This window comes from Schistocerca serialis, unplaced genomic scaffold (assembly GCF_023864345.2).
Source record: "Schistocerca serialis cubense isolate TAMUIC-IGC-003099 unplaced genomic scaffold, iqSchSeri2.2 HiC_scaffold_1393, whole genome shotgun sequence".
NCBI lineage: Eukaryota > Metazoa > Arthropoda > Insecta > Orthoptera > Acrididae > Schistocerca > Schistocerca serialis.
In genome coordinates, this window is record NW_026047617.1 from 30,598,968 (window position 1) to 30,612,813 (window position 13,846).

Consider the following 13,846-nt stretch of genomic DNA (forward strand, 5'->3'; position numbering starts at 1 on the left):
TAGACTCACAGGAGAAGGATCATATTGTGCCCGAGACAGCAATATTTCTTGAAGACAAGTCGGCTGGAGGGCGATGTATTGAATCTCGACGCAATTTGAGTGTTCCATCGTCATTAGGAGGCCCTGAACGTTACAATTAACTATCAGTTTCGCGTCGGATTCGAAAATCTAGACTCACAGGAGACGGACTACATGGAGCCCGAGGCAGCAATATCCCCTTGGAGACAAGTCGTCTGGAGGCCGATGTATTGAATCTCGATGCAATTTGAGTGTTCCATCGGCATTAGGAGGCCCTGAACGTGACAGTTAACTATCTTTTTGCGTCGGATTCGAAAATCTACTAACAGGAGAAGGATTATATGGTGCACGAGACTGCAATATCAACATGGATACAAGTCGACTGGAGGTCGATGTATTGACTCTCGACGCAATTTGAGTGTTCCATCGTGTTTAGGATTCCCTGAACGTTACAATTAACTATCATTTATGCGTCGGATTCGAAAATCTAGAGTCACAGGAGAACGACCATTAGGTACCCGAGGCAGCAATAGACCCTTGGAGACAAGTCGGCTGGAGGACGATGTATTGATTATCGACGCAATTTGAGTGTTCCATCGTCATTAGGTCGCCCTGAACGTTATAATGAACTATCAGTTTTGCGTCGGGTTCGAAAATCTAGACTCACAGCAGAACGATCACAAAGTGCCCGTGGCAGCTATTGACCCTTGGAGACAAGTCGGTTGGAGGACGATGTATTAGATCGCGACGCAAAAAGAGTGTTCCATTGTCATTAGGAGGCCCTGAATGTCACAATTAACTATCAGTTTTTCGTCGGATTCGAAAATCTAGACTCACTGGAGACGGACCATAAGGTGCCCGATGCAGCAATATCCCCATGGAGACCAGTCCGCTGGAGGACGATGTATTGAATCTCGATGCAATTTGAGAGTACTATCGTCATCAGGAGGCGCTGAACGTTACTATTCACTATCATTTTTGCGTCGGATTCGAAAATCTAGACTCACAGGAGAAGGATCATATGGTGCCCGAGACAGCAGTATCCCCTTGGAGACCAGTCCGCTGGAGGCCGATGTATTGAATCTCGACGCAATTTGAGTGTTCCATCGTCATTAGGAGGCCCTGAACCTTACAATTAACTATGAGTTTTGCGTCGGATTCGAAAATCTAGACTCACAGGAGACGGACCACATGGAGCCCAAGGCAGCAATATCCCCTTGTAGACAAGTCGGCTGGAGGAAAATGTATTGACTCTCGACGCAATTTGAGTGTTCCATCGTCATTAAGAGGCCCTGAGCATTACATTTAACTATCAGTTTTGCGTCGGATTCTAAAATGTTGACTCACAGGGGAACGACCATACGGTGCCCTAGGCAGCAATAGACCCTTGGAGACAAATCGGCTGAATGCCGATGTATTGAATCTCGAGGCAATTTGATTGTTCCATCGTCATTAGGAGACCCTAAACGTTACAGTTAACTATCATTTTTGCGTCGGATTCGATAATCTAAACTCACATGAGAGCGAACATAAGAGGCCGGAGGCAGTAATATCCCCATGGAGACAAGTCGGCTGGAGGACGATGTATTGAATCTCGACGCAATTTGAGTGTCCCATCGTCATTAGGAGACCCTAAACGTTACAGTTAACTATCATTTTTGCGTCGGATTCGATAATCTAAACTCACAGGAGAACGACCATAAGGTGCCCGAGGCAGCAACAGACCCATGGAGACAAATCGGCTGAATGCCGATGTATTGAATCTCGAGGCAATTTGAGTGTTCCATCGCCATTAGGAAGCCCTGAACGTTTCAATTAACCATCTGTTTTGCGTTGGATTCGAAAATCTAGACTCACAGGAGAACGACCATAAGGTGCTCGAGGCAGCAATAGACCCTTGGAGACAAGTCGGCTCGAGGCCGATGTATTGAATCTCGACACACTTTGAGTGTTCCATCGTCAATAGGAGACCCTGAACATTACAATTAACTATCAGTTTTACGTCGGATTATAAAATGTAGACTCACAGGGGAACGACCATAAGGTGCCCTAAGCAGCAATATCCCCTTGGAGACAAGTCGGCTGGAGGACGATGTATTGAATCTCGACGCAATTTGAGTGTTCCATCGTCATTAGGAGGCGCTGAAAGTTACAATTAACTATCAGTTTTGCGTCGGGTTCGAAAATGTAGACTCACAGGAGAACGATCATAATGTGAACGAGGCAGCAATAGACCATTGGAGAGAAGTCGGCTGGAGGACGATGTATTGGATCGCGACGCAATTTGAGTGTTCCATCGTCATTAGGAGGCCCTGAATGTTACAATTAACTATCAGTTTTTCATCGGATCCAGGATCATGACTCACTGGAGACGGCCCATAAGGTGCCCGAGGCAGCAATATCCCCTTGGAGATATTTCTGCTGGAGGACGATGTATTGAATCGCGACGCAATTTGAGTGCTCCATCGTCATTAGGAGGCCCTGAACGTTACAATTAACCATCAGTTTTGCGTCGGATTAGAAAATCTAGACTCACAGGAGAACGAGCATTAGGTGCCCAGGGCAGCAATAACCCCTTGGAGAGCAGTCCGCTGGAAGACGATGTATTGAATCGCGATGCAATTTGTGTGCTCCAGCGTCATTAGGAGGCCCTGAACGTTACAATTAACTATGAGTTTTGCGTAGGATTCGAAAACGTAGAATCACCGGAGACGGACCATGTGGTGCCCGAGGCAGCGATATCCCCTTGGAGACAAGTCGGCTAAAGGCCGATGTATTGAATCTCGTAGCAATTTGAGTGTTCCATCGTCATTACAAGGCCCTGAACGTTACAATTAACTATCATTTTAGCGTCGGATTCGAAAATCTACTAACAGGAGAAGGATCATATGGTGCACGAGACAGCAATATCCCCTTGGATACAAGTCGACTGGAGGTCGATGTATTGACTCTCGACGGAATTTGTGTGCTCCATCGTCATTAGGAGGCCCTGAACGTTACAATTAACTATGAGTTTTGCGTCGGATTCGAAAACGTAGAATCACCGGAGACGGACCATGTGGTGCCCGAGGCAGCGATATCCCCTTGGAGACAAGTCGACTGGAGGACGATGTAGTGAATCTCGACGCAATTTGAGTGTTCCTTTGTCATTAGGAGGCCTGAACGTTACAATTTACTATCTGTATTGCGTCGGATTCGAAAATCTACACTCACAGGGGAACGACTATAAGGTGCCCGAGGCAGCAATAGACCCTTGGAGACAAATCGGCTGAATGCCGATGTATTGAACATCGACGCCATTTCAGTGATCCATCGTCAATTGAAGGCCCTGAACGTTACAATTAACTATCATTTTTGCGCCGGATTCGATAATCTAGACTCTCAGGAGAACGAACATAAGGTGCCCGAGGCAGCAATAGACCCTTGGAGACAAGTCGGCTGGAAGACGATGAATTGAATCTCGACGCAATTTGAGTGTTCCATCGCCATTAGGAGGCCCTGAACATTACAATTACCTATCAGTTTTGCGTCGGATTCTAAAATCTACACTCACAGGGGAACGACTATAAGGTGCCCGAGGCAGCAATAGACCCTTGGAGACAAATCGGCTGAATGCCGATGTATTGAATATCGACGCAATTTGAGTGATCCATCGTCAATTGAAGGCCCTAAACGTTACAATTAACTATCATTTTTGCGTCGGATTCGATAATCTAAACTCACAGGAGAACGACCATAAGGTCCCCGAGGCAGCAATAGACCCTTGGAGACAAGTCGGCTGGAGGCCGATGTATTGAATCTCGACGCAATTTGAGTGTTCCATCGGCATTAGGAGGCCCTGAACGTTACAGTTAACTATCACTTTAGCGTCGGATTCGAAAATCTACAAACAGGAGAAGGATCATACGGTGCACGAGACTGCAATATCCCCTAGGATACAAGTCGACTGGAGGTCGATGTATTGACTCTCGACGCAATTTGAGTGTTCCATCGCCTTTAGGAGTCCCTGAAAGTTACAATTAACCATCATTTATGCATCGGATTCCAAAATCTAGACTCACAGGAGAACGACCATAAGGTGCCCGAGGCAGCATTAGACCCTTGGAGACAAGTCGGCTGGAGGACGATGTATTGGATCGCGACGCAATTTGAGTGTACCATCGTCATTAGGTGGCCCTGAATGTTACAATTAACTTTCAGTTTTTCGTCGGATTCGAAAATCTAGACTCACAGCAGACGGACCATTTGGTGCCCGAGGCAGCAATATCCCCTTGGAGACAAATCGGCTGGAGGACGATGTATTGAATCTCGACGCAATTTGAGTCTTCTATCGTCATTAGGAGGCGCTGAACGTTACAATTCACTATCATTTTTGCGTCGGATTCGAAAATCTAGACTCACAGGAGAAGGATCATATTGTGCCCGAGACAGCAATATCCCCTTGGAGACAAGTCGGCTGGAGGCCGATGTATTGAATCTCGACGCAATTTGAGTGTTCCATCGTCATTAGGAGGCCCTGAATGTTACAATTAACTATCAGTTTTTCGTCGGATTCGAAAATCTAAACTCACTGGAGACGGACCATAAGGTGCCCGATGCTGCAATATCCCCTTGGAGACCAGTCCGCTGGAGGACGATGTATTGAATCGCGTCGCAATTTGAGTGCTCCATCGTCATTTGGAGGCCCTGAACGTTACAATTAACTATCAGTTTCGCGTCGGATTCAAAAATCCAGACTCACAGGAGTCGGACCATTTGGTGCCCGAGGCAGCAATATCCCCTTGGAGACAAATCAGCTGGAGGACGATGTAGTGAATCTCGACGCAATTTGAGAGTTCTATCGTCATCAGGAGGCGCTGAACGATACTTTTCACTACCATTTTTGCGTCGGATTCGAAATCTAGACTCACAGGAGAAGGATCATATGGTGCCCGAGACAGCAATATCCCCTTGGAGACAATTCCGCTGGAGGCGATGTATTGAATCTCGACGCAATTTGAGTGTTCCATCGTCATTAGGAGGCCCTGAACCTTATCAGTTTCGCGTCGGATTCGAAAATGTAGACTCACAGGAGACGGACCACATGGTGCCCGGGGCAGCAATATCCCCTTGTAGACAAGTCCCCTTGTAGACATATCCCCTTGTAGACAAGTCGGCTGGAGGAAGCTGTATTGACTCTCGACGCAATTTGATTGTTCCATCGTCATTAAGAGGCCCTGAGCATTACATTTAACTATCAGTTTTGCGTCGGATTCTAAAATGTTGACTCACAGGGGAACGACCATACGGTGACCGACTCAGCAATAGACCCTTGGAGACAAATCGGCTGAATGCCGATGTATTGAATCTCGAGGCAATTTGAGTGTTCCATCGCCATTAGGAAGCCCTGAACGTTACAATTAACTATCATTTTTGCGTCGGATTCGAAAATCTAGACTCACAGGTGATCGACCATAAGGTGCCCGAGGCAGCAATAGACCCTTGCAACAAGTCGGCTGGAGGCTGATGTATTGAATCTCGACGCAATTTGAGTGTTCCATCGTCATTATGAGGTCCTGAACGTTACAATTAACTATCAGTTTCGCGTCGGATTCGAAAATCTAGACTCACAGGAGACGGACCACATGGAGCCCGAGGCTGCAATATCCCTTTGGAGACAAGTCGGCTGAAGGACGATGTAGTGAATCTCGGCCCAATTTGAGTGTTCCTTCGTCATTAGGAGCCCCTGAACGTTACAATTAACCATCTGTTTTGCGTTGGATTCAAAAATCTAGACTCACAGGAGAACGACCATAAGGTGCTCGAGGCAGCAATAGACCCTTGGAGACAAGTTGGCTCGAGGCCGATGTATTGAATCTCGACACACTTTGAGTGTTCCATCGTCATTAGGAGGCCCTGAACATTACAATTAACTATCAGTTTTACGTCGGATTCTAAAATGTAGACTCACAGGGGAACGACCATAAGGTGCCCTAAGCAGCAATATCCCCTTGGAGACAAGTCGGCTGGAGGACGATGTATTGAATCTCGAGGCAATTTGAGTGTTCCATCGTCATTAGGAGGCGCTGAACGTTACAATTAACTATCAGTTATGCGACGGGTTCGAAAATGTAGACTCACAGGAGAACGATCATAATGTGAACGAGGCAGCAATAGACCATTGGAGAGAAGTCGGCTGGAGGACGATGTATTGGATCGCGACGCAATTTGAGTGTTCCATCGTCATTACAAGGCCCTGAACGTTACAGTTAACTATCATTTTAGCGTCGGATTCGAAAATCTACTAACAGGAGAAGGATCATATGGTGCACGAGACTGCAATATCTCCTTGGATACAAGTCGACTGGAGGTCGATGTATTGACTCTCGACGGAATTTGTGTGCTCCATCGTCATTAGGAGGCCCTGAACGTTACAATTAACTATGAGTTTTGCGTCGGATTCGAAAACGTAGAATCACCGGAGACCGACCATGTGGTGCCCGAGGCAGCGATATCCCCTTGGAGACAAGTCGACTGGAGGACGATGTAGTGAATCTCGACGCAATTTGAGTGTTCCTTCGTCATTAGGAGGCCTGAACGTTACAATTTACTATCTGTGTTGCGTCGGAATCGAAAATCTACACTCACAGGGGAACGACTATAAGGTGCCCGAGGCAGCAATAGACCCTTGGAGACAAATCGGCTGAATGCCGATGTATTGCATATCGACGCAATTTGAGTGATCCATCGTCAATTGAAGGCCCTGAACGTTTCAATTAACTATCATTTTTGCGCCGGATTCGATAATCTAGACTCTCAGGAGAACGAACATAAGGTGCCCGAGGCAGCAATAGACCCTTGGAGACAAGTCGGCTGGAAGACGATGAATTGAATCTCGACGCAATTTGAGTGTTCCATCGCCATTAGGAGGCCCTGAACATTACAATTAACTATCAGTTTTGCGTCGGATTCTAAAATCTACACTCACAGGGGAACGACTATAAGGTGCCCGAGGCAGCAATAGACCCTTGGAGACAAATCGGCTGAATGCCGATGTATTGAATATCGACGCAATTTGAGTGATCCATCGTCAATTGAAGGCCCTAAACGTTACAATTAACTATCATTTTTGCGTCGGATTCGATAATCTAAACTCACAGGAGAACGACCATAAGGTGCCCGAGGCAGCAATAGACCCTTGGAGACAAGTCGGCTGGAGGCCGATGTATTGAATCTCGACGCAATTTGAGTGTTCCATCGGCATTAGGAGGCCCTGAACGTTACAGTTAACTATCACTTTAGCGTCGGATTCGAAAATCTACAAACAGGAGAAGGATCATACTGTGCACGAGGCTGCAATATCCCCTAGGATACAAGTCGACTGGAGGTCGATGTATTGACTCTCGACGCAATTTGAGTGTTCCATCGCATTTAGGAGTCCCTGAAAGTTACAATTAACCATCATTTATGCATCGGATTCCAAAATCTAGACTCACAGGAGAACGACCATAAGGTGCCCGAGGCAGCATTAGACCCTTGGAGACAAGTCGGCTGGAGGACGAAGTATTGGATCGCGACGCAATTTGAGTGTACCATCGTCATTAGGAGGCCCTGAATGTTACAATTAACTATCAGTTTTTCGTCGGATTCGAAAATCTAGACTCACAGCAGACGGACCATTTGGTGCCCGAGGCAGCAATATCCCCTTGGAGACAAATCGGCTGGAGGACGATGTATTGAATCTCGACGCAATTTGAGTCTTCTATCGTCATTAGGAGGCGCTGAACGTTACAATTCACTATCATTTTTGCGTCGGATTCGAAAATCTAGACTCACAGGAGAAGGATCATATTGTGCCCGAGACAGCAATATCCCCTTGGAGACAAGTCGGCTGGAGGCCGATGTATTGAATCTCGACGCAATTTGAATGTTCCATCGTCATTAGGAGGCACTGAATGTTACAATTAACTATCAGTTTTTCGTCGGATTCGAAAATCTAGACTCACTGGAGACGGACCATAAGGTGCCCGATGCTGCTATATCCCCTTGGAGACCAGTCCGCTGGAGGACGATGTATTGAATCACGACGCAATTTGAGTGCTCCATCGTCATTTGGAGGCCCTGAACGTTACAATTAACTATCAGTTTCGCGTCGGATTCAAAAATCCAGACTCACAGGAGTCGGACCATTAGGTGCCCGAGGCAGCAATATCCCCTTGGAGACAAATCAGCTGGAGGACGATGTAGTGAATCTCGACGCAATTTGAGAGTTCTATCGTCATCAGGAGGCGCTGAACGTTACTTTTCACTATCATTTTTGCGTCGGATTCGAAATCTAGACTCACAGGAGAAGGATCATATGGTGCCCGAGACAGCAATATCCCCTTGGAGACAATTCCGCTGGAGGCGATGTATTGAATCTCGACGCAATTTGAGTGTTCCATCGTCATTAGGAGGCCCTGAACCTTATCAGTTTCGCGTCGGATTCGAAAATGTAGACTCACAGGAGACGGACCACATGGAGCCCGGGGCAGCAATATCCCCTTGTAGACAAGTTCCCTTGTAGACATATCCCCTTGTAGACAAGTCGGCTGGAGGAAGATGTATTGACTCTCGACGCAATTTGAGTGTTCCATCGTCATTAAGAGGCCCTGAGCACTACATTTAACTATCAGTTTTGCGTCGGATTCTAAAATGTTGACTCACAGGGGAACGACCATACGGTGACCGACTCAGCAATAGACCCTTGGAGACAAATCGGCTGAATGCCGATGTATTGAATCTCGAGGCAATTTGAGTGTTCCATCGCCATTAGGAAGCCTTGAACGTTACAATTAACTATCATTTTTGCGTCGGATTCGAAAATATAGACTCACAGGTGATCGACCATAAGGTGCCCGAGGCAGCAATAGACCCTTGCAACAAGTCGGCTGGAGGCTGATGTATTGAGTCTCGACGCAATTTGAGTGTTCCATCGTCATTATGAGGTCCTGAACGTTACAATTAACTATCAGTTTCGCGTCGGATTCGAAAATCTAGTCTCACAGGAGACGGACCACATGGAGCCCGAGGCAGCAATATCCCTTTGGAGACAAGTCGGCTGAAGGACGATGTAGTGAATCTCGGCCCAATTTGAGTGTTCCTTCGTCATTAGGAGACCCTGAACGTTACAATTAACCATCTGTTTTGCGTTGGATTCAAAAATCTAGACTCACAGGAGAACGACCATAAGGTGCTCGAGGCCGATGTATTGAATCTCGACACACTTTGAGTGTTCCATCGTCATTAGGAGGCCCTGAACATTACAATTAACTATCAGTTTTACGTCGGATTCTAAAATGTAGACTCACAGGGGAACGACCATAAGGTGCCCTAAGCAGCAATATCCCCTTGGAGACAAGTCGGCTGGAGGACGATGTATTGAATCTCGACGCAATTTGAGTGTTCCATCGTCATTAGGAGGCCCTGAATGTTACAGTTAACTATCAGTTTTTCGTCGGATCCAAGATCTTGACTCACTGGAGACGGACCATATGGTGCCCGAGGCAGCAATATCCCCTTGGAGATATTTCCGCTGGAGGACGATGTATTGAATCGCGACGCAATTTGAGTGCTCCATCGTCATTAGGAGGCCCTGAACGTTACAATTAACAATCAGTTTTGCGTCGGATTAGAGAATCTAGACTCACACGAGAACGAACATTAGGTGCCCGGGGGAGCAATAACCCCTTGGAGACCAGTCCGCTGGAAGACGATGTATTGAATCGCGACGCAATTTGTGTGTTCCTTCGTCATTAGGAGGCCTGAACGTTACAATTTACTATCTGTTTTGCGTCGGATTCGAAAATCTACACTCACAGGGGAACGACTATAAGGTGCCCGAGGCAGCAATAGACCCTTGGAGACAAATCGGCTGAATGCCGATGTATTGAATATCGACGCAATTTGAGTGATCCATCGTCAATTGAAGGCCCTGAACGTTACAATTAACTATCATTTTTGCGCCGGATTCGATAATCTAGACTCTCAGGAGAACGAACATAAGGTGCCCGAGGCAGCTTGGAGACAAGTCGGCTGGAAGACGATGAATTAAATCTCGACGCAATTTGAGTGTTCCATCGCCATTAGGAGGCCCTGAACATTACAATTAACTATCAGTTTTGCGTCGGATTCTAAAATCTACACTCACAGGGGAACGACTATAAGGTGCCCGAGGCAGCAATAGACCCTTGGAGACAAATCGGCTGAATGCCGATGTATTGAATATCGACGCAATTTGAGTGATCCATCGTCAATTGAAGGCCCTAAACGTTACAATTAACTATCATTTTTGCGTCGGATTCGATAATCTAAACTCACAGGAGAACGACCATAAGGTGCCCGAGGCAGCAACAGACCCTTGGAGACAAGTCGACTGGAGGCCGATGTATTGAATCTGGACGCAATTTGAGTGTTCCATCGTCATTACAAGGCCCTGAACGTTACAATTAACTATCATTTTTGCGTCGGATTCGAAAATCTAGACCCAAATGAGAACGACCATAAGGTGCCCGAGGCAGCAATAGACCCTTGGAGACAAGTCGGCTGGAGGCCGATGTATTGAATCTCGACGCAATTTGAGTGATCCATCGGCATTAGAAGGCCCTGAACGTTACAGTTAACTATCACTTTAGCGTCGAATTCGAAAATCTACAAACAGGAGAAGGATCATACGGTGCACGAGACTGCAATATCCCCTAGGATACAAGTCGACTGGAGGTCGATGTATTGACTCTCGACGCAATTTGAGTGTTCCATCGCCTTTAGGAGTCCCTGAAAGTTACAATTAACCATCATTTATGCATCGGATTCCAAAATCTAGACTCACAGGAGAAGGATCATATTGTGCCCGAGACAGCTATATCCCCTTGGAGACAAGTCGGCTGGAGGCCGATGTATTGAATCTCGACGCAATTTGAGTGTTCTATCGTCATTAGGAGGCGTTGAACGTTACAATTCACTATCATTTTTGCGTCGGATTCGAAAATCTAGACTCACAGGAGAAGGATCATATTGTGCCCGAGACAGCAATATCCCCTTGGAGACAAGTCGGCTGGAGGCCGATGTATTGAATCTCGACGCAATTTGAGTGTTCCATCGTCATTAGGAGGCCCTGAATGTTACAATTAACTATCAGTTTTTCGTCGGATTCGAAAATCTAGACGCACTGGAGACGGACCATAAGGTGCCCGATGCTGCAATATCCCCTTGGAGACCAGTCCGCTGGAGGACGATGTATTGAATCGCGACGCAATTTGAGTGCTCCATCGTCATTTGGAGGCCCTGAACGTTACAATTAACTATGAGTTTCGCGTCGGATTCAAACATCCAGACTCACAGGAGACGGACCATTTGGTGCCCGAGGCAGCAATATCCCCTTGAAGACAAATCAGCTGGAGGACGATGTAGTGAATCTCGACGCAATTTGAGAGTTCTATCGACATCAGGAGGCGCTGAACGTTACTATTCACTATCATTTTTGCGTCGGATTCGAAATCTAGACTCACAGGAGAAGGATCATATGGTGCCCGAGACAGCAATATCCCCTTGGAGACAATTCCACTGGAGGCGATGTATTGAATCTCGACGCAATTTGAGTGTTCCATCGTCATTAGGAGGCCCTGAAACTTATCAGTTTCGCGTCGGATTCGAAAATGTAGACTCACAGGAGACGGACCACATGGAGCCCGGGGCAGCAATATCCCTTTGGAGACAAGTCGGCTGAAGGACGATGTAGTGAATCTCGGCCCAATTTGAGTGTTCCTTCGTCATTAGGAGACCCTGAAAGTTACAATTAACCATCTGTTTTGCGTTGGATTCAAAAATCTAGACTCACAGGAGGACGACCATAAGGTGCTCGAGGCAGCAATAGACCCTTGGAGACAAGTCGGCTCGAGGCCGATGTATTGAATCTCGACACACTTTGAGTGTTCCATCGTCATTAGGAGGCCCTGAACATTACTATTAACTATCAGTTTTACGTCGGATTCTAAAATGTAGACTCACAGGGGAACGACCATGAGGTGCCCTAAGCAGCAATATCCCCTTGGAGACAAGTCGGCTGGAGGACGATGTATTGAATCTCGACGCAATTTGAGTGTTCCATCGTCATTAGGAGGCGCTGAACGTTACAATTAACTATCAGTTTTGCGTCGGGTTCGAAAATGTAGACTCACAGGAGAACGATCATAATGTGAACGAGGCAGCAATAGACCATTGGAGAGAGGTCGGCTGGAGGAAGATGTATTGGAACGCGACGCAATTTGAGTGTTCCATCGTCATTAGGAGGCCCTGAATGTTTCAATTACCTATCAGTTTTTCGTCGGATCAAAGATCTTGACTCACTGGAGACGGACCATAAGGTGCCCGAGGCAGCAATATCCCCTTGGAGATATTTCCGCTGGAGGACGATGTATTGAATCGCGACGCAATTTGAGTGCTCCATCGTCATTAGGAGGCCCTGAACGTTACAATTAACAATCAGTTTTGCGTCGGATTAGAAAATCTAGACTCACAGGAGAACGAGCATTAGGTGCCCGGGGAAGCAATAACCCCATGGAGACCAGTCCGCTGGAAGACGATGTATTGAATCGCGACGCAATTTGTGTGCTCCAGCGTCATTAGGAGGCCCTGAACGTTACAATTAACTATAAGTTTTGCGTAGGATTCGAAAACGTAGAATCACCGGAGACGGACCATGTGGTGCCCGAGGCAGCGATATCCCCTTGGAGACAAGTCGGCTGGAGGCCGATGTATTGAATCTCGACGCAATTTGAGTGTTCCATCGTCATTACAAGGCCCTGAACGTTACAATTAACTATCATTTTTGCGTCGGATTCGAAAGCTAGACTCACAGGAGAACGACCATAAGGTGCCCGAGGCAGCAATAGACCCTTGGAGAGAAGTCGGCTTGAGGCCGATGTATTGAATCTCGACGCAATTTGAGTGTTCCATCGGCATTAGGAGGCCCTGAACGTCACAGTTAACTATCATTTTAGCGTCGGATTCGAAAATCTACTAACAGGAGAAGGATCATATGGTGCACGAGACTGCAATATCCCCTTGGATACAAGTCGACTGGAGGTCGATGTATTGACTCTCGACGGAATTTGTGTGCTCCATCGTCATTAGGAGGCCCTGAACGTTACAATTAACTATGAGTTTTGCGTCGGATTCGAAAACGTAGAATCACCGGAGACGGACCATGTGGTGCCCGAGGCAGCGATATCCCCTTGGAGACAAGTCGACTGGAGGACGATGTAGTGAATCTCGACGCAATTTGTGTGTTCCTTCGTCATTAGGAGGCCTGAACGTTACAATTTACTATCTGTTTAGCGTCGGTTTCGAAAATCAACACTCACAGGGGAACGACTATAAGGTGCCCGAGGCAGCAATAGACCCTTGGAGACAAATCGGCTGAATGCCGATGTATTGAATATCGACGCAATTTGAGTGATCCATCGTCAATTGAAGGCCCTGAACGTTACAATTAACTATCATTTTTGCGCCGGATTCGATAATCTAGACTCTCAGGAGAACGAACATAAGGTGCCCGAGGCAGCAATAGACCCTTGGAGACAAGTCGGCTGGAAGACGATGAATTAAATCTCGACGCAATTTGAGTGTACCATCGCCATTAGGAGGCCCTGAACATTACAATTAACTATCAGTTTTGCGTCGGATTCTAAAATCTACACTCACAGGGGAACGACTATGAGGTGCCCGAGGCAGCAATAGACCCTTGGAGACAAATCGGCTGAATGCCGATGTATTGAATATCGACGCAATTTGAGTGATCCATCGTCAATTG